This window comes from Sycon ciliatum, chromosome 10, assembly GCF_964019385.1.
Source record: "Sycon ciliatum chromosome 10, ocSycCili1.1, whole genome shotgun sequence".
NCBI lineage: Eukaryota > Metazoa > Porifera > Calcarea > Leucosolenida > Sycettidae > Sycon > Sycon ciliatum.
In genome coordinates this window covers 28,666,542-28,688,576 of record NC_088652.1, presented here as the reverse complement: position 1 = coordinate 28,688,576, position 22,035 = coordinate 28,666,542, and the positions used below count along the sequence as shown (strand labels likewise).

The 22,035-nt window shown below is 45.0% G+C and overlaps 1 long non-coding RNA gene across 1 annotated transcript in view; it reads right to left on the bottom strand.

The window, feature by feature from the left end:
* The window catches only part of LOC135825961 (uncharacterized), a 3,708-nt gene extending 1,895 nt beyond the window's left edge, over nucleotides 1-1,813 (bottom strand). Inside the window, exon 1 of the long non-coding RNA XR_010555175.1 lies at nucleotides 1,366-1,813. This is a non-coding gene — a long non-coding RNA (uncharacterized LOC135825961). The remainder of the gene's footprint in view (nucleotides 1-1,365) is intronic.
* Nucleotides 1,814-22,035: the final 20,222 nt, after the last annotated feature.

The window sequence follows — 22,035 nt, the reverse complement described above, 5'->3', positions numbered from 1 at the left end:
TCAAACAACACCAACTCTCGTACCGTTGACAACCAAGAAGAAAACGACAGTTCGAAGAAAGGTCTTCGCACAAAATGAATGGAACAACTTCAACTTCAACTTGACAAGCACGAACAGTTACAGCAGCGAACACTTGATATTTGAACATTCTTCATGTCGATCGCAACTAGAAATATCTATAAATCCTCTTGCTCGTCAAGTCTACCTTCGTTACAAAGAACTGAAATGTACTTCGTCTACAAAAGGTCAATCAGTAGGTGCCTGAATGGCCGTCATCACGGTTGCGACACGGGACAAGGGCAAAGATGGAGACCAACGAGACGACAGTACTAACGAAAATATGGGAAGTAAACGAAGAGAAAGAGATGGAGTGCCACCATCTGTAACTTACATTCCTTGCTGGAGAAACGTTGATGACAGTGAAAACGATCTACTTTTCTCTTCTTTCTCACTAAGTGTAGGAAACATGATGAACTTCTCTGGTCTATTGAGAGTTCTGAAAATGGTCTATTCAGTTTCTAACTTGCCATACGGATAAAGTCACCGCTGAACTTCTCCTAGACGAACACGACTACAAGTAGTGAGTCTAAAGGAAAGAGCTGAATTGAAGAAAGTAATCCTTAACGTTGTGTTCAAGTAGCAGTGAAGAGAAACTAGAGAAGAAACTTGACGTGGAAGCCCGGAGGGCCAACACCTGCAAGAAGGTATTCAGCTGCTTGATGGAATGGTGCAGCAAAGGAGTAACTCACTGTTTGAACTTTGGACTTTGATCTACAGGTCATGAACCGCTACTGAACAATCCACAGTTGCTAACTAGACCGATAAGATGTAGCACTCAGTGCGAGGACAGGGTCAGGGGAGTGAAACGAATGATCCAGTCGCTAAAGTGAGCCGTTTTTGAAATACACCCATTATGTCAACCAGGTCAGTCAGTGCAGTACCTGGCGGATTTCTACCTCTGGAGTAGGCATCGTCACAGTGTGCTATATCAGTGATACCAAGAGTAGATAAACAAGAGTGTGCAACTCGCGGATGGGTTGGCCCACGGCGGAATTTTTTGTTGACGTAATCTTTTCGACGACGCACGCGCTATGAGTCTTTTGGAAAGTTTTCCCTCGTGCACTTGGCCGCATTTGCACTACAAAGTCGGTGCCCAGCACGTGCTCTCACACTGCTCTGCAACAAAATGCGCGTTCTTCTGAAAAAAGGTGACGTCAACAAAAAATTCCGCCGTGGGCGGGGGTATCTGCAGATTGTGCAGGAGAGATCCGGAGTTGCACACTCTTGTTTATCTACTCTTGGTGATACTAATGCTGTTGGGGGATTTCAAATAGACCTATAGCGCATGATTGCATTTTTACTTACTGAGTGAGTTGTCCGTTCGGTGAAATCTTCCTCAAACGTTGGCGGTGTAGGCTGACTGGAGTAAGTAGGTCGTTTAGAGAAGGTGAGCGTTGTGCTGAACTTGTTACTCACTGAGAGAACGTTGTGCTGAACTTTTTATTCACTGAGAGAGCGTTGTAGCCACTACAGACTGATTAGTAGTTGAGAGAACGAGTAACAATGACTGGAAAGGATAATGCACGACTAAGAAAGGTAGGTAGGCACTGTTCAACAACACTAGAAGACGCTTACAACAAATGAGAAAGGGAGGGAGACGAAAACGGACAACTGGACTGTGTCGTGAGAAATGGAAGACTGAGCTGTGCCGACCGAATAGCGATGTGATCAAATGTTTGAACGAATCGTGCTTTACATGCATGTGGTAAATGGCAAGAGATGCTCACCGTCTGGCTGACCACGGACGGCTAGGCCGGCTATCTACTCATACATTACTCATACTGGTTTAGCTTTGCAATTTATGGCTGTGTGCCTTAGCGAGAACTCAGGCATCTCGTGTCCGCAGCACTGCGTGTGCGCGTGTGTCGTGGTTTGTCACGTGATAATTTATTATGCTGCACGTCTGCTAGGCGCTAGGCCCAGACAGATTCTGCTCCGCTCGCCTCGATATCTTGCCGCAAAAGTTGCTGCGAAATCTTCGATATTTTGCCGAGCCTGGCACAAGAATCTCGATATTTTGCTCCATTTTGCTCCGGAAAAACGTGTATTTTATCCAATTCCCGTACAATCCCGTACAACTTTTCATAAAATCGCAGGGTCGGTTTCTCAACACGGATTTCCACGCACGTGTGACGTGTCCCTTAGTTCTTGAAAAATCATGTGGATCCACAGTGAATCCCAGTGATATTTCGGTCACATGATCTCGTCCTGGGCAGTGTTTGTTTGTTTGTTTGTTTATTTACGGATTCTCCAGAGGTAAATGGATACCTATCATGGTAGTCTCGCCAAACCAATAAAATAATGAAAATAAAATTAAACTTCCTGCTGAACCAAGGAAATCTAAGAATCAGGCATCTATTTTACCCAACATCTCGATATTAATTTTTGCTCTGATTTTTCCGGCATTTTCCGCTCTTTAAATTCTTCGATATTTTGCCGAAAGAATTGCCAGCAGGATCTGTCTGGGCCTAACGTCTGCACGATGTCGTCGCGCTCTGCACAGACCGAGACCATAACAGATGTTGTTTACATTGGTGACAAGAATCACATTCACACATGTAGACTACACACATAATGGGGGACCTACCCCATTACCACGTAACAACACTACCTGTAACCAATCACGATTCAATTTTTTTAATTTTTTTTACTAAGTACACCACAACCTACTCGTCAGAATGCTACGCTCTTCTCATCAAACACGGACAAAGAGCTGATGGCATCATGTCTTAGGGTACAGTCCCATACAGACCAGGGTTGTGTTGGTGTTGTCAATCTGATTGTCGTAAAATTCTATTTTATATCTGGTTGTTGCCAAACACATGTCACCACAATGACATGACGTCTCTGAGCAACTTGACAACTCAGCTACAGACTGCACATTTGGGTGATCGTGGATAGGCTTTGACAAATTATGCTAGCATGATTTTTCGCATAATTCCTACCAAAATCGAATAATCGCATAATTCGAGGCAAATTGCATACGAATCGCATAAAATTGGAATAATCCGCCTGTTCGCATCAAAATCCATACAGTTGTACATGTTCTACAAGTACAAGTACAAGTAGATGCACCAGGAAGTCGTATCTATAGGTTTACGACTCCCTTGAGAACATGTCCAATCCACTACAATCAGTGACCATGGTGACCAGGTGACGGTCGTAGCCAGGGAGTAGTAGTACAATACTCCCTGGTCGTAGCTAGGTCGGACGGTGCGTTGACCCCGTTGAACTTTTGCGACTACAGTACAACGCCCTCTACAAAAAATTCCCCTGCTATTTTGCACAGGACCATTATAATTATATATGTATATATATATGTTTAATGTTTATTTGAATTCGGATAGCTCAACAGTACAGAAGTACAACTACAAAGAGTACCGAATAGATGGCCCCGAGAACGGGAAACCAAAAAAATACAAAACAAAAACAGCAACATCAACTTACTGATTATGCACATTGCTTGAAAGCAAATCACAACAATGACTAAGAGTTAAGAATATTAGCAGCATATGTGAGCAATATGCGGCAAAATAATTATGATGACTTTTAGCATAAAAATAGCATAATTCTGCAATTTTTTCAGCAATGCGAAAAGCATAATTTCACGAACATATTAGCATAATCTGTCAAGGCCTAATCGTGGATGAACAGGGCTGGTCTAATACTATGTACTCTACTATGTGTTGACGTGAAAATGGTGTGTTGGAGTGCTGTTGCTGTTGTTGTTGTTGTTGTTGTTGTTGCTGTTGCTGTTGTTGTTGTTGTTGTTGTTGCTGTTGCTGTTGCTGTTGCTGTTTTTGTTGTTGTTGTTTGAATTCTTTATTCTCACGATGGCACCATCGCCAATAAGAGATAAATTGATGAGAAGGTGAGATTGTGGGTTAAACAGTTGGAAAGTGATTTACATCACTTTGAACTTTACAAGTATGGGAGAGGGTGAGCGCTGCAGGAGCAGATTGAGTTAATCAGCAGTGAGCAGATTTCTTGTTTGAAAGCAGGTCGGGAGGAGATGTCACGAATGCTAGCAGGGAGGGCATTGTAGTATTCTAGGGACTTGTACAGTGGGGAGTCTTTACAGCGATCGGTTCTGGAGGGTGGGAGGTGCCAAGTGCGTGCGTGTCGAAGGCTGTACTGGGCCGTAACTTGAGCGGGGGTGTTGAGCAAGCGTATGTGTTGTGGGGCATATTGGTATTTTATGGAGTGAGCAAGAAGGGTAAGCTTCACTTTGCGGCGAGAGAACATTGTCGGCCATTTGAGCCGATGGAGCAGTGTTGAATGATCCAGAGGAGTGTAAAGGGGGAGACGGAGGCAGATTCTGGCCGCCTTGCGCTGGATTCGCTCCAGACGGTCAAGAGCTGCGATTGAGAGCGGGGTGACAGCAATGCATGCATATTCAATTATAGGCAGGATATACGTTTTGTAAATGAGAGAGAGTGATTTAGTGTGTAGAGTTGATTTGAGCCTAAAGAGAATATTAAAAGATTTTACGGCTTTCTTCAGCACAAAGTCAAGGTGGGCTGACCATCTTAGGTCGTGCTGAAAGATGATGCCGAGGTGACGATGTTGTGTTACTGTTTCTAATAGGGTTTGGCCAAGTTTTATTTCGGGTAGTCGTGGTGGGGGTCGGTTAGCATGGTAGAACGGGAGGATGACGGTTTTCGTTTTATTGACTAGCAGGTGCCAGCGCTCTAGCCATTCTGCTGCGGCATCGACGCTTCTTTGTAGCGCAGCCTCACACTCAATGTAGCTGCCTGCAATGGCAATTAGTGCGGTGTCGTCCGCGAACTGGCTACACGAGGTTGTAGCATTTTCACAGGCAGTGGGCAGGTCAATGGTGTACGCCAGGAACAGAAGTGGTCCCAGGACCGAGCCCTGGGGCACTCCTGCTGGTATTGGTATGAAGGCGGATGTTGTGCCTTCAACCTGCACCCGCTGTCTGCGTCCTGTCAAGTAGGCTTCGAGCCAATTGTGAGCCTTGCCGTCGACACCATAGTGGCTCAGCTTTTTCAGCTAGCCTTGATGCCATACACGATCAAAGGCTTTACTGAGATCGAAGAAACACGTTACAACATGCTTCCCCGCATCCCTAGCTGTGGATATCTGGTGGACGATCCGTGCGAGTTGCAGTTCGGTCCCGTCTTGTTTCCTGAAGCCGGATTGGTTGGAGGGTAAGTGCGGTGCTATGTGATTGTACAGACGAGAGTGGACTATTTTTTCTTGTGTTTTTGATATTATACTGAGCAGGGAGATGGGTCGGTAGTTGGTAGGATGGGAGGGGTTGCCCGACTTGGGGATGGGTGTAATAGTTGCGTCTTTCCAATCCTGTGGTATTTCTCCGGTTCTGAAGGACAGATTGTAGAGACTAGTGAGAGATGGGGAGATTTCCTTTGCAGTTTCTTTCAGGAGCCGAGTTGGGATGTTGTCAAAGCCTGGGCTCTTGCCAGTGTCTAGACTGCATAGAAGCTTCTCGACCTCTTCCACTGTTGCTGCGATTGTATTTAGAGTATGACTGATGTCAGGCGTAGTGTTGATGTCTGGTGTAGTACAGGTGGTCTTGTCGACGGACTGTTGGCTTTGCCTTTGGGAGATAAAGAACTTGTTGAGAGCTGTTGCTTTCTCCATAGCCGTGGCTGCAGTGGAGTTGGCTGTCGATAGTGTGGGAATTGTTTGCTTAGGCGGTTTTTTCAGGTGCTTCAGTAGACGGTGGAGGTTTGTACCCGTTGACGTTGTTTGCTGGACAAAGTCGGACTTAGCCTGTCGCAAAAGAGCGGTTACTCGGTTACGCTGGGCTGTGTACAGTTTCCAATCTGAGTCTAGTTGGGTCGCCTTGTAGGTGCGGAACTGTTTGTGCTTTGTTTTGATCTGGCTGAGGAGATCCTTCGTCATCCAGGGACGAGTGGGCGTAGAATTTTTGCGGGACTTGCTTCTGGTCACTTGGCAGTGGTGCACGGCTAGTTTCAGTATCTGGTCTCTCCAGAAGTTCCAGAATGAGGTTACTGGCTGAGGGTCAGTGGGATGTGGATCGTACTGCAGATTGCAGGTAGCAAGAGCTTCACGCAGGGACGCAATGCGTTCCTCGCTCCACAACCAGTATGTGCTGGAGGTGCTTTGCTGTGTAGTACTGCTCTCATTTTTATTATTATTTGTATTATTGTTTCTGTGGGTGGTGTGCTGTTGGGGTCGTATGTTGCCTTGTATGGCAACATGATCAGAGGCACCCATAGGGGGCAGGCTTGTGATGGTGATGTTATGGCGGCTGAGGCTAGAGATGGCCAGGTCCAGGCACGATGTAGGTGTGTGTTGGCGTAGGTGGGTGGCAAAGGAGACGTGTTGTGTGAGGCCACGAGTCTCGCACAGCCAATGCAGGTCCTCACCTAAGGCATCGGTGGTGTCGCTGGGGTGCCACAAGCAGTTCTTGGCGTTGAAGTCACCAAGGAGAAGTATCTCATCCTGGGGTCTTTCAACTAGCTTTATGGCTCTCTCCAGTTCCATCACGAACTCTGCGGGGTCGGACCGCGGGGGACGGTAGATGTTCCCTACCACAAGGGAGGCTTGGCCGATTGTTATTCTAATCCAAAAACATTCCGCTTGAGTCATGGGAATGGTAATTGTCTCGTGTTGGCAGCTGTGTGGTATGTATGTGGCGACTCCTCCACCAAAGGTGTCCCGGTCCGCTCTTATGAGTTTGTAGCCGTTGATGACGTACATCCCGTTGCTGTCCGATGGATCCGCCCAGGTTTCCTGGATGGCGATTATTGACGGTTGTTGCAACTTTGCCACGTGGCTAAGCTCGTCCATCTTGTTGAACAGACACCTGACGTTCGAGCTGATGAAATTCGCGACTTCCATTATTTTTTATTTATTTTTGTAATTTGTTTCGTTTTGTTTGGGTATTTCCGCAATTGAAAGTATTGTTCTCACTGATATTGTGTGGAGGACAGTGCTAGGATTGAGTATCGTGTGACACTTGTTGTTGTTGTTGTTGTTGTTGTTGTTGTTGTTGTTGTTGTTGTTGTTGTTGCTGCTGCTGCTGCTGCTGCTGCTGCTGCTGCTGCTGTTGTTGTTGTTGTTGTTGTTGTTGTGTTATTGTTGTTGTTGTTGTTGTTGTTGTTGTTGTTGTTGTTGTTGTTGTTGTTGTTGTTGTTGTTGTTGTTGTTGTTGTTGCTGTTGTTGTTGTTGTTGTTGTGGTTGTCATCGCCGTCGTCGTCGTCAGCGCCGTTAGCCCTTTCCCAAAGGTGCTCGCCCTTTTTTCGCCCTTTTTGGCCCTTTTTGGAAAAACCTGTTTCTTTCGCCCTTTATTGCGTTTTTTGGTGATTATCGCCCTTTTTGAGCTTTTTTAGCTGAAAAAGTGCTAAAATCTGTTTGCTCATGCATGCGATCACAGTTTCCAAGTGCTCGATGGGCCTTGGCATGCCGCTTTTTTTTGGGGGGGGGGGGGGGGCAACAAGTGTTAGTTGGTGAAGCTTGTACACAATGCTGTTAAAAGTGTTTTTTTTTAACTAACTTCATGTTTACCTTTCGTGGACCAATGAATGGAAGAGTGCGTATTCACTTCTCAACTTGGGTTCATATCTGAACATGTATCATGGCTATGCTTCACTGAAAAAGAGCAGTTTTGCCTGTTTTCACTGAAAAAAGAGCACTTTTGGCCTGTTTTCACTGAGAAAGAGCACATTTTCAGCATATTTTGAGGGACGCGAAAAGCGCTAAGTGCGATTCAAATCTTTATTCTCACGATGGCCAGTGGCCATTGGCCAATAAGAAACGGATAATAGTGTAAGAAAGGAGAAAGAGTGAGGAAGAATTGGGTGGGCAGGGCCTAGGGGTTAATGACTACTTAAGTGTACGGGCAGGGGTGGTCGCCACACGAGCATACAGAGTTGTGTACTTAAGTGTACGGGCAGGGGTGGTCGCTACATGAGCATACAGAGTTGTGCAACAGCAGGGATATCTCGGATTTGAAGGGAGTACGAGAAGGGATTTCGCGAAGCTGGGCGGACAAGCAATTAAGGTAATGAAGGGCCTTGTACAGGGGAGAATGGAGACAGCGGTCAGTCCGCGGAGTTGGCAAGTGTCAAGTACGAGAGCGACGTAAATTATACGAAGGTTGCACGTTGCTAGCAGTATGCAGCGAGAGTATATGTGGTGGGGCATAATTGTGGCGCAGAGAATGTGCGAAGAGTATATGTTTAACTTTAAAGCGTGAAATTAATGTTGGCCATTTGATGCGATGCAAATGGTGGGAGTGTTCTAAGTGTGTGTAAAGGGGAAGGTGGAGACATATTCTGGCGGCTTTCCGCTGGAGTTGTTGTTGTTGTTGTTGTTGTTGTTGTTGGTGTTGTTGTTGTTGTTGTTGTTGTTGTTGTTGTTGTTGTTGTTGTTGTTGTTGTTGTTGTTGTTGTTGTTGTTGTTGTTGTTGTTGTTGTTGTTGTTGTTGTTGTTGTTGTTGTTGTTGTTGTTGTTGTTGTTGTTGTTGTTGTTGTTGTTGTTGTTTCAAATCTAATTTCTCACGATAGCCAGTGGCCAATAAGAGATTATAGCAATAAAAACTGCTTTATGGCAGTTTTCTAAAAAAAGTTATTGTGTTCTAGTCCATGGACCCCGTCTAAAAAGTAAGAAATTAACGAAATGTGATAGCCGAAAATTAAAATTTCACACAAAACCTCACAATAATCACAACACTTGAAATGCTGCTTTCAACACTAAACTTGTACTGCACCAACAATTGGCAACATTCATGCATAGGAAAGAGGATCACGAGGAGAAAAGGTCTTCTACGGTACATGTAGCTTTTCATTCTGTGTGTGATTATTGTGAGGTTTTGTGTGAAATTTTAATTTTCGGCTATCACATTTCGTTAATTTCTTACTTTTTAGACGGGGTCCATGGACTAGAACACAATAACTTTTTTTAGAAAACTGCCATAAAGCAGTTTTTATTGCTATAATTTCTTTTGTTTTTTCTGTCACCAATTAATGGAATGCCCTATATCAATATGGAAATTATTATTATTTATTCATATTTTGATAGGGCAATCCCCACAGACTCAAGGTCTTCTTACGGGGTAGAATGAATGAAAGTAATGCATGGCGAAATAGGGATGGCGATGCATGATGGCCTTCACATCAATACCGTATTATACGCATGATGTGCAAGCCTTTTCTTGCAGAAGCATAATGCATGTTCTTCGGCGGGGAAACATGTGAGTCGTGGTCTGGTGGTGGTGATACTTTTTTTATACGGAGGTCATTCTGTGCATGTTGCAACTTGCTGTTGCAGAATTTCATGACTGTCATAAAATTGTCTTGCCTTTCAGATATTTCAGATTTCCCCACCCTCGATCAGATTTATTTGAGAAATGTAGCCAGGTGTGTGTCGCAGATGTTTCTGTTGATTCTGTGTTCATAATGGTTTATAATCATGGGTTATCGTGATAAGGTCATCCTGCATCATATTGCACCAAAATGGTGATCCTGTTGATGCCGATACAACTTTTGGAAGTAGTTCAATGACTTCAAACTGTTAGTCCACGATTTTCTAAAACAACACAGCAAAGGAGGAACAATAAACATGTATTAAAATGTAAACGAATACATTGCTGAGTCCAAAACCTCGTTCCAACAACTACACTGATCCTGAGGAGAAAAGGGGCAAGGCTGTGGATGGAGGTACTGAGAGATAAACAAGGCACTCCACAATAATAAAATCTGACACATCTTTTGGTGAGTATGAATGATATCCAGTCGAACCTCTTTAGGACGAACACCAAGGGACCGATGGTATTTATTCTGTAAGCTTAACCTATTTTATAACCAGAGAATAGATTGAGTAACCAGAGATTGAGTAACCAGAGAATACAATTATATCTCCAATAGACATACGAATAGATTTCTTCTACAGCGAAAGATTCTAAGCCACACCGACTCATTGACTCGTCTCGTATGAAACAATTGAGTCACTAGAGAGATTCTGCAAAACGAAAATGCGTACAAGCTTTCGCTCTACATCATGAAGTGCGAAACTTCGCACCTTTGGACGCGAAACTTGCAGGGAACACGAAATGAACTGTCCTAGGAAATTTCGTGAGATCGGGTCATGGCGTACGTGCACTTGGCCCGAGCAAACTACGAAAATGTGCAGAACGCAAAGTTCGTGCAAAAATTCGCACACACTTTCGCAAGGACTGTCGCGAAACTTCGTTCGAATTTTCGTTTTGTAGAACCTCTCTACTGAACCTTTCTTTAGCAACATGACGGCAACTGAAACAGCAACAGAGAAAGTACGATACATGTACTCCACATTCTTACAGGTACTTTTTTTTTTTTTTTTTTTTTTTTGTCTGGCACCTATGAATTCAGGGGATGGCCCACGCCTGGTAAAAAGAAAAAGAAATCATATTTACAAAGAAAACTAAAGAAAAAGAATGTTTGGCACCTATGAATTCAGGGGATGGCCCACGCCTGGTAAAAAGAAAAAGAAAAAAAGAAATCATAACAAAGAAAACTAACTAATAGCGAAAACAATACAGCCATATAACAAGAGGTGAGGGTTAACCCAGACGACACTCAGCATTCACTAGAGCTGAGGGGCACTCCAGCTGCTGATCCAAAGGTGCTCGCCTGGATCGATGACCTCTTAAGCTTGCAATCGCCGATCTGATGAGGGCAAACCCTAGGCGGCAACGAAGGTGAGCCATCACCATGGAGAACGGTTCCTTCCGCTTCTCGGCCAGCATTGATGCAATGCGCTTGAGGAAAGCAGAGGCAGCCTTGCCTTGACCACCGGAGGCACAAAACACCAAGGGGACGAACGATGCCTTCTCTACTTCCCTAACACGCTCTTCATTCTTACAGGTACTACAAACAGATTGCAGATCGTAATTCTTGCTTTGGCGGCATGAAACTTTATTTGGGGCAGTGCAATCTCGGCGGTACTCACAAATCAAACAGCCCAGACTTGAGTAAACAAATCCAATCATACAAGTACGAGATTTTCACGAGACGAGACTGCACCCATTGGCTTGTTTCGTATGAAACAAACAAGTTTCTGAACCTCTCCACAATAGAGATTTCCCCTGATATGCGAATTTATTTTGCAAACTCGGTCAATTGGTACTTTCCCTCCAGATTGGGAACTGCCAACGATAGTATGCCACTGACCAGTGCCTTACTTGTGACGTACCAATGTACAATGAATTATGAGTATTTCGACAACACATCTAACATAAGCCTTACCGTCAAGAAGTTGAACTCGCGTTTTTCGCACACTGTAGACAAGGGCAAAGAGATAAAAATGGATCTAAATCCGAATAAAATCAGCACACGTTTCCGTAAATGAAAGGTGAACATAAGCAAATGAATCGAAGGAAACCAGTCAACTTAGAGATCACCTGTCAGAGTCGAGTATTCCGCAAAAGGAGGCCTCGCAGCTCGGCAGCAGAAAAGCAAAATTTAGAAAAGAGATCCTGTCAACTTTTCCATTATTTATTGCATTCCGCCCCAAAATCAGCACACTTTTCCTGAATGAAAGAGTCAACACAAGCAAATGAATCAAAGGCAACTGGTCAACTCACCTGTCATTGAGTAATATTCCGCGAAAGAAGGTCTCAGCAGCGCCGAAACGAAATAAGCCAGGCCATGAGACGAAATATCCGAAACAGCTCATGCAAGAAGCAGTTCCAAAGTCAAAGAAGGAAGTTCCTCGCGCATGCACATCCGAACACGGATCCGCGGACTGCATGCACTGAACACAATATTGCAATGTCTGCCGTGCACGTGCACAGCACACGGCTACCAAGCGTTGGTAGATCTAATACCGAGCACCTTACGTAGAGACTTACGTAGCCTAAGTGAAATACCGAGCACCTTACGTAGAAACTTACGTAGCATAGCGATGTCGTTTTTTCTGCCATGTGAACACAATAATAGAAAAGCTGACAGGATCGCTTTTCTAAATAATAGTGTAAGAAAGGAGAAAGAGTGAGGAAGAATTGGGTGGGCAGGGCCTAGGGGTTAATGGCTACTTAAGTGTACGGGCAGGGGTGGTCGCTACACGAGCATACAGAGTTGTGTGTACTTAAGGGTACGGGCAGGGGTGTTGTTGTTGTTGTTGGTGGTGTTGTTGTTGTTGTTGTTGTTGTTGTTGTTGTTGTTGTTGTTGTTGTTGTTGTTGTTTTGTTGTTGCTACTGTTGTTGCTGTCTTTTCCTCTGGCTGTGATAGTGTGAATGTGCGTGCAGCGTGCAGGTATGACCAGTTTCTGTCATTGTTGTGAACCCTTCTGGTTCTCTAATAGTCAGGAACGAACGACCACACGGCATGCGGACAACTATTTACTCTTCAACAGTATGTTTCACTTCGATCGACTAATACCAACTAATACTAAAACCAGCAGGTAGTTATAGTGTGAAAATGACAGCGTATAATTATGAGAAAAGCATACACATACGTGTACAACATACAACTACAGCGCACACAGCAAACCGCACATAGCGCATGTAGCGTATACCACGTCGTAATCATCAGTGGTACGGCGAAGTCGAGATACAACTGCATTGAAACGAGCACAATGTCACAAGCGAGAAGGCCTTTCACATTTGAGAACTTGTGGTTTCATAACAGTCATTTCCTGAGTACTTCTATAGCCTTGGCTATTTTACTTTGTGATATTCTTCTGTCCGTTCCTGTCCTTGTGTTTCCTTTCCCCCTTTGCTTCTTTTCTTCCATTCGTCTTTGTACCATTGGACCCAGTTACCCTTTCACGTGACAAGTTAATAAACATAACGAACAAATTTAACAAATGAATAAACAAACATTGTATGTAGAACGGATAAGTCCAGTCCTACACATGGTGCAGTGACGTCATGTCCTGGCTGCTGATCCAGCATGAGATTGCAGTGGCCGCTAACTAACGGTGTTACTTCCATGCGTATCTCACTTCATGTACTATAGCTTTTTGCTATCAAACTTATCTGCTCCTGTGTATGTTTAACAGTATAGTAGTTTCCGGCTCAGTTTTCTTCTCTTCTTCCTTTGATTAATTTAAAATTGTTATTATGTAAAATGTGCCATTGTGTTGAAAATCAACGTGTATTGTGTTTTTGTGCCAATGAAAAGGGCTGTCCTAATAAATAAATACACTACAAAACTGTTGTACTTCAGGCTGTACATTTTACTACAGAGTTTTGCCTTCAATCGTCGTGACGTCATTACACATAACACTACACATAACAACCCAGTGGCATTGAGTTCAGAATGGAAACTTTTACCAATAGAATACACAGTCTTGAGATACAGAGCCGGCTCCTGAAGGGTGGTATGGCCCCAGATCGGTTACAGGGACACTCATTTGCCAATACCCAATGTCAGTACAATGGGAGTGTGCATCTCTAGCTCTGTGCGGTATCATATCTGGTAGTTCCAGCTACACATTGGGCCTCCAGCTACAGACACAGCCAGCACATTTGCAGCGGATCACGTTCGAAAATCATTTCCTTCTTACATGACTTGTAGAAAAAGACGTTTTGTCTGCGGTTTTCCCAAATGTTCACTATGAGATGAACAGCAGTGTAAAATACAGACTTCACTGTATGTAAGCTATGCTACACATCAACACTGTCTAACTACATCGTCACACAATCAACCACTACGTCATTGACTAAGAGTGGTCACGTGACATTCATGGACATCATCATTGCTATCATTAACACACACACACTTACAAGCTACGTAGAACACAGAAACGCAGTGTATGATATCACGTGACGGAGACTGGCTCAATCATAGTCAATGACTCAGATTAAACATTCTTACAGCAGCTTGCGCTCAGCAGCATGGCCAAATTTCCCTGTTGGATAATGTTTTCTAAGTTCCTTCATCGCTAGTACGTATAAGTAGTTTTGTTCTCACTAGGATCTGTGTTGAGGTGATGAGCCGACAAAGTACCAAACACTTTAGTCAGTCTGTGACTGAAAATGGTCTGAGAAACATTCTTTACTGGTATGGAGTCATAATTTCACGACATTCCTGTTTGGCCATTGCTGTTGGAAATGAACAGATCTGGGTAGTGCTGTTTGAACACAAACTTCGCAACTACACGTACCTGATTGTAGTATGTAAGTTTGACGATGACAGTGTGAACAAGGTGGACTACCCACTGTATGGGAAAACACTACTCCAGGCTCACTGCAAACATACACCGGTTGCCGGGTAGGGTCTCGATCTTGTGCCCATTTGAACCGTATGGGCTATGCTACTGTGCAGACACTCGTTACTCTATTGGAGCATTATAGGACTATTCCCTGATATCGTGGTTCAAATTGTCGCAAGACCGGGCCCGCCAACCAGTTTATGGTTTCAGGCAGGAACACTGTTTTCCTATACTGTGGGTCCTCCGCCTTGTTCACGCTGTCATCGTCAAACACATGTAATAGTATGAGGGAAGGTGAGACAATAGAAGTGAAGTGAGAGCTAAGTGCAACGGCGGGTGAGAAACTAATAATTATAACGCTAAAACTGTGTAGTGAGACAAACAATCATGCTGTGCACCTACGAAAACAATTTTAACGCAACTACATGTTTCTTCTGCTTACAAAGATCAGGTTTATGCAAACGAATACTAACAGCCTCAAGTACTTTCAACTGACTAGCATACCGTGCACGACAAAGAACAGAAAAACTAAAATCATCATACACCTGCAGACACTTGGGGTGAGACAACAAGTGAAGAAAAACGGCAGACTTCTTACGATCACAATCACCATCTGATTCCTCGTCTCCAACAACCGCAACCTCGTCCTCCGTCTCATCTCCCAACTCGTCCTCAGTGTCGTCCTCCGTGTCATTCTCCTCATCAACACCGATCGGTCCCAGGCTCGCTTCATGTTGTTTAACCTCTGTTCGTTGACTCCTCCTTTGATCTTGATGGTAAATTGTTACCATTGTTGTTGTTGTTGTTGTTGTTGTTGTTAAATCTTGTGTTCCCAGTGTCCTCGCCGGTGCTTGATCTCCAGTACTGTAATAATTCATTGAATAATTAGCCGTTGATCGTCTAGGTCTTTGAATGTTGATTGTGTTACTTTCTTTGTTGAATCCCGTTCCCTTCAGCCTTCTTTCTCGTTGTTCACGTTCAGTGCTTGCCTCATCCATATAATGCACGTGCCACCGACACCACAGACTCAGCCCCAGCACCGCCGATGATAGATGTAGGTGGCGGTTCTGGGGGACGCGACGGCAAAGACGGCGATGAGGGCATTACCTCATCACAGCGTCCACTGTCTTTGGTCTTGAGCTGAATGTTGTTGTGGTGTGTTATCTTGTGTTGTTATGGTGCATTGTGTTGTGGTGACAATAATTATGATTACCCGACTCCAAGGCTCTCGATACGGGTAATGGAGGCACTATTGCCGATGACGGAAATTGTGCTAACGATGGCTGTGGCCGAGGGTTCTTCAGTGGCCTGTCGCGTTTGGGTCGCAGTGCCCGTGCCGAGCCAGTCACCGAGAAAGAAGGCTGAAGGGAACGGAACTCAACAAAGAAAGTAACACAATCAACATTCAAAGACCTAGACGATCAACGGCTAATTATTCAATGAATTATTACAGTACTGGAGATCAAGCACCGGCGAGGACACTGGGAACACAAGATTTAACAACAACAACAACAACAACAACAACAACAACAACAACAACAACAACAACAACAACAACAACAACAACAACAACAACAACAACAACAACAACAACAACAACAACAACAACAACAACAACAACAACAACAACAACAACAACAACAACAACAACAACAACAACAACAACAACAATAACAACAACAACAACAACAACAATGGTAACCATTTACCATCAAGATCAAAGGAGGAGTCAACGAACAGTGGTTAAACAACATGAAACGAGCCTGGGACCGATCGGTGTTGATGAGGAGAATGACACGGAGGACGACACTGAGGATGAGTTGGGAGATGAGACGGAGGACAAGGTTGCGGTTGTTGGAGACGAGGAATCAGATGGTGATTGTGATCGTAAGAAGTCTGCCGTTTTTCTTCACTTGTTGTCTCACCCTAAGTGTCTGCAAGTGTATGATGATTTTAGTTTTTCTGTTCTTTGTCGTGCACGGTATGCTAGTCAGTTGAAAGTACTTGAGGCTGTTTGTATTCGTTTGCATAAGCCTGATCTTTGTAAGCAGAAGAAACATGTAGTTGCGTTAAAATTGTTTTCGTAGGTGCACAGCATGATTGTTTGTCTCACTACACAGTTTTAGCGTTATAATTATTAGTTTCTCACCCGCCGTTGCACTTAGCTCACATGTATTAGTCCCTGGGTTAAAGAGGGACGACTGTAGTGGTACCGAATACTACCGATTACCTGGAATGGAGTCAGTGACTCACTGGTTCATTCATTGATAGCCCTTGGCGGATTATGCCGGCGTAATATTTGGCATAATCTTGGGATTTCGTCAAAAAATTATGCTCCGGCATAGTATACGGATTCCAACGTGTAACGACGGCATAATCTTTCGGTTTAGACAAAAATTATGCTAAGGGGCATAATACAGCTTTGTCAGAAAGCCTGCAGATGTTTTTTTTTAAATACCCCAGTTACGACTCCTTGTCATAGCCCTTGGTGGATTATGCCGGCATAATATTTGGCATAATCTTGGGATTTCGTCAAAAATTATGCTCCGGCATATGATTATGCCGACCTTACACGCTGGAATCCGTATATTATACGGATTCCAGCGTGTAAGGTCGGCATAATCCTTCGGTTTAGACAAAAATTATGCTTAGGGCATGGCCGTGTGTGTATGCGTGGTTTCTCAATCCTCTATGTACAGTGTGAATACATAGTGGAACCGAGCATAATTCAGCATATTTGTTGGCATAATTGTGGCATAATCAAAAGCATAATTATTTGACGATTGGCCGAGCATTGTCCGCCAATGGCTATTCATTGCCACATCTATGAATAGACTATGATCTAGATCCTGTCAAAGTTATCAAGGCAATGACATCATGTGTGCGACGAAAACTAATTCAGTTTTTTTTCACAGTTTTTGTTTTTTCAATGAGGCCAAACTAAAGAAGGTGTGTGGTTCGACTAACATGGACATTTTTTTTAAAGGTGGGCGGGCGGATTTTTTTTTTATATATTTTTTAGTACATGTAAATACACTGTACTGCCTTTAGACACCCAGTACATCGGCATTATTACGCAGTGTTATGCCATACATGTTGTATAAAGGGATCACTGGCTAATACTTTGAAACATTGTGTGGCAGAAATAAAAAGTAAGTTCGGGAACTACTTCGAAGTACAAATTGTACAATGTACCGGTACATGTATTGCTAGTTTGGTGTCGGCGTGCACGAATACATGGGCTTTTTTCATCGACGCTTCCTGTGCTTGCACACATGGAGCAGCAACTTACTTACCGGTACAGGTGAAATATCGTTCCCACACGAGGAAAGTGCAATCTCGTCTGTCCTTCATCCCAAAACAGAAGGCCGTCCTTAATCTGGAACGAGGCAATCACTCTCAACCGGACGGTCACTTCAAAATAAGTCTCGCCAGTCTGCCGGTGGTCGTATCGAGTAGACTCTACTACCAGCACAAGGCAGCAGTCGTATCACTCACTGCACTGCAATGCAGTACAAGTTCAACTAGCGGGGGGCATCCAGCTGGCTCACCTGCCGGCCCCTAAAGGCCCACGGCTTCACCCTCACGAAGGCTGAGTTCCGCGATGCTGTGCACCTCCGGTATGGCTGGCACCCAGTACGACTGCCAACATCATGTTCCTGTGGACAGCAGTTCACCGTCAGCCATGCCCTCTCCTGCCCGGTAGGCGGTTTCCCAACCCTCCGCCACAACGAGGTACGCGATGTGACAGCTCGCCTTGCGAAGCGTGTTGGCCACCAGGTGGCTATTGAGCCACATTTGCAGCCACTCACTGGAGAGCAGCTCCGGTACCGTACTGCTGTGGGCGACGACCAAGCCCGCCTTGACGTGGTGGCTAGTGGTATTTGGGGAGGGCGGTTCGAGCGCACCTACATTGATGTCCGGGTGTTTAACCCTTTTGCGTCCTCGAATCGCCTCAACTCACTTGCTGCTAGCTACACCCGTCACGAAAAAGCCAAGCGCCGTGCCTATGAGCAGAGAATCCGAGAAGTGGAACACTCCAGCTTTGTTCCCGCCGTGTTCTCCACTACGGGAGGCATGGGGAAAACTGCCACCTCTCTGTACAAGAGGATAGCGTCCCTCATCGCCGACAAGACCGGAGAGGCCTACAGTGCCGTGATGGCTTCGATCCGGTGTCAAATCAGCTTTGCCTTGGTCCGATCCAGTGTGATGTGCCTGAGGGGTGCTAGGCGGCTCTATGCACCGGTCTTTGCCGTGGACTCAGCTGCTCTTGTTGTTGCCGAGGCGGCTATCCCCTGTTGAGGTTGATGGCCGTGCTCATTTATACCATGTTCTCATAATTTCTGCTTTTCGTGTCATTCTTGCTTCTTGTGTTTGTTTGTTCTCCTCTAGTTCTCTTATGTTCGCGGAGAAGGCGGAGAGCCGGAACACAGAACCTCTTATTTTTAATTTTTTTTAATTACTTACTTTTTTACCAGGCGTGGGCCATCCCCTGATCATAGGTGCCAAACATTTTTAGTATAATTACTCAATCAATAAATTTGTACAAGTTTAAAAAAAAAAAAAAAAAAAAAAGTTCAACTACAAGTCAAGTCCAAAAGGAGCCGCCTGCGTCCGCAGACTCACGCTGCACAGCACGTAGACGTGGACGTGTTCTTGTGAAGCCACAGCATGAGGCCGAGGCGAGGAAGCTTTTCTCCGACACGGAGGTCCAAATACGCACTGATGGGTTTCGTCATCTTGGCGCGGTCCTTGGTACTGAGGAGTTCTGCAAAACCTATGTGTCAACCAAGGTTCAAAAATGGAGTCACGAGATCAGTGTGCTCTCCCAGTACGCCCTCAGCCACCCACAAGCGGCATACACGGCTTTCTGCAATGGTGTTAAGCACGAATGGTCATTTGTCGCTCGCACCATCCCGGCGACAGGTCCGCTGTTCGAGCCCATTGAGGACGCCGTACGTCTTCAGCTCATCCCCGCGCTTACCGGCCGGTGCCCGCCTGGTGACCAAACCAGGGCCGTACTGTCATTGCCCTGCAGACTTGGTGGATTGGGTCTCATCAACCCCACTCATCTTGAGGACCAATTCCGTCAGTCCAGCATCATCACCCAACCTCTTGTCGACAAGATCCTCAGACAGGAGTCCAACAACGGTGGAGTTCGAGTGGCTATGCAGCTCTTGAAGTCAGAAGTCCGAAAGGAGTCAACGCAACTGGCCAATGAGCAGATGGCTGCACTGCTTCAGCAACTGGACCCAGACATCCAGTATGCCGTGAACCTCGCGTCAGAGAAGGGTGCCTCAAGCTGGCTAACATCCAAGCCACTTGCAGTTTTCGGCTTCAAGTTGCACAAGGGGGCGTTTCGAGACTCCTTATGCCTCCGATATGGATGGACGCCGGATCATCTCCCGACAACGTGTGCATGTGGAAAGTCGTTCACGACCACCCATGCCCTGTCCTGCTCGCTGGGCGGCTATCACTCTCTCCGCCACAACGAGATTCGGGACATCACGGCCCACCTTCTCCGGGAAGTTGCCCATGATGTAGCCGTCGAACCCCATCTCCAGCCTCTCTCGGGGGAACACTTCCCCTTGAGATCTACCATCACCGACGACAACGCGCGCCTTGATATCGCAGTCAGTGGATTGTATGGTGGACGGTTTGAGAGGACATTCCTTGATGTCCGGGTTTTCAACCCATTTGCCCCCTCAAACCAGAAGTCATCAATCCCGGCAGTGTACCGCAAGCACGAAAAGGAAAAGAGAAGAAGTTATGAGAGAAGAGTCGTTGAGGTAGAGCATGGATCATTCATCCCGGTCGTGCTCAGCACTACAGGTGGTCATGGCAAGGCAGCTGGCAATCTCTACGCTCGGATTGCATCCATGTTGGCCGATAAGAGGTCCGAGCCTTTCTCTATCGTCATGGCATACATCCGCACTCAACTGTCTTTTGCACTGGTCAATGCCGCAGTCACAGCCCTGAGAGGTCATCGGCACAAAGCGTCAAGAATCAACGGCTGCCCTTCGATCACGTTAGCAGTGGCAGAATGCAGCATGTAATGGTCAATCCTTGACTTAATTTGGTAATCGTTTTAGTACCTCGAACCCCGTGCTGAGTTTGATACGGTTTCTGGTATCTTGGCCGTAGACTACTACGCATACTGCTTCTAGCGGTTTCTTTGGATTTTACTGATTGATTACTAGTATACTGTATTTATTTATCATGACAAGCACTGACATGATAGTGAGCCATTTGAAAAAAAAAAAAAAAAATTATTGACCACTTAGCCCGAGGACTTAGAACGTTTTCCTCAACTTAGAAAAAATCAGAACTGAAAGAAGAAAAATCTGAAGCCAAAATAGACGTGGACGTGTTCAGTCCACGTACGTCAGTCACACGACAGCCCGCCGAAAAAAAAGTTACGGTCGGGCTGAAAAATGTACGGTCGGTCGGGTGAGTCGAACCACAGACCTTTTTCAGTGTGGCCTGAATGGAATTTTAAATTTTAAAATAATTTTTATGACCGGCTGGAAGTGTGTTGGTCGGGGTATCCAAGATAGGCCTTGACGGATTATGCTAGCATAATTTTTCGCATAATTCCTACCAAAATCGAATAATCGCAAAATTCGAGGCAAATTGCATAATAATCGCATAATCCGCCTGTTCGCATCAAATTCCATACAGTTGTACATGTTGTACAAGTACATGTACATTGTACAAGTACGGTAGATGCACCAGGAAGTCGTAGGTTTATGATTCCCGTGATAACATGTCCAGTCCACTGCAATCAGTGACGGTCGTAGCTAGGTCGGACGGTGCGTTGACCCCATTGAACTTTTGCTACTACAGAATAACGCCCTCTACAAAACAATTCCCTTGTTATTTTGCACAGAACCATATATACATGTACATTAGAAGCATAATTATGTGAGCATAATGCGGCATAATATGATAACTTTTAGCATAAAAATAGCATAATTCTGCAATTTTTTCAGCAATGCGAAAAGCATAATTTCACGAAAATATTAGCATAATCCGTCAAGGCCTAATCCAAGACGTGATCGAGGCGAACGTCAGGCCGTTGAATGTCAGTATCATCAGTGCATATTGTGGCAAATGTCACACGTTCTGACCCTACATCATCCTTGGCAATACGTTAGTGGACAACAACGCATACTGCGGTGTAAACCTTTGGTCCGTTCCTTCTTCTAAGTAATTCTATTCTAATCTTGGCTTCAGATCAGACTAGCAAAGAGTCATGATTCTCTTTCCACCATCATCTATAATTTACGCACGTCGCCTAGTAGTAGACGCATGGCTGGTGATACTCACGTAGATGGCTGGTGATACTCACGTAGATGGCTGGTACCTGGCTGTAGTGAGGCTGTACATCAGTTAGCGCCTGGTCACGCATAGGCGGACACTCATCGACGACTTGGTTGGTATTGTGACGTAGGTTTCGTGCCTCCAGGACTCATTGCTCACTGTGTGATCAACCATGCGAAAGCAGCGCTACAGTGTATACGTTATGAGTGTGATGTAGCAGTTAGCTATGTGCATATCACCAGACATTCATCCACATGATGCTATACGCAAACAGAGCAGAGTAGGAATGGGTGATTAGGATAATGATGTACATGTATGCAGTCCTGGAATCGAACCTACTGGTAAGAGAGCATTGTCTTATTGTCCGTGTTTCTATACATGGGTAGAGAGAACAACTAATTTGTGTGTGTGTGTGTGTGTGTGTGTGTGTGTGTGTGTGTGTGTGTGTGTGTGTGTGTGTGTGTGCGTGTGTGTGTGTGTGTGTGTGTGTAAAAAAATGAAAA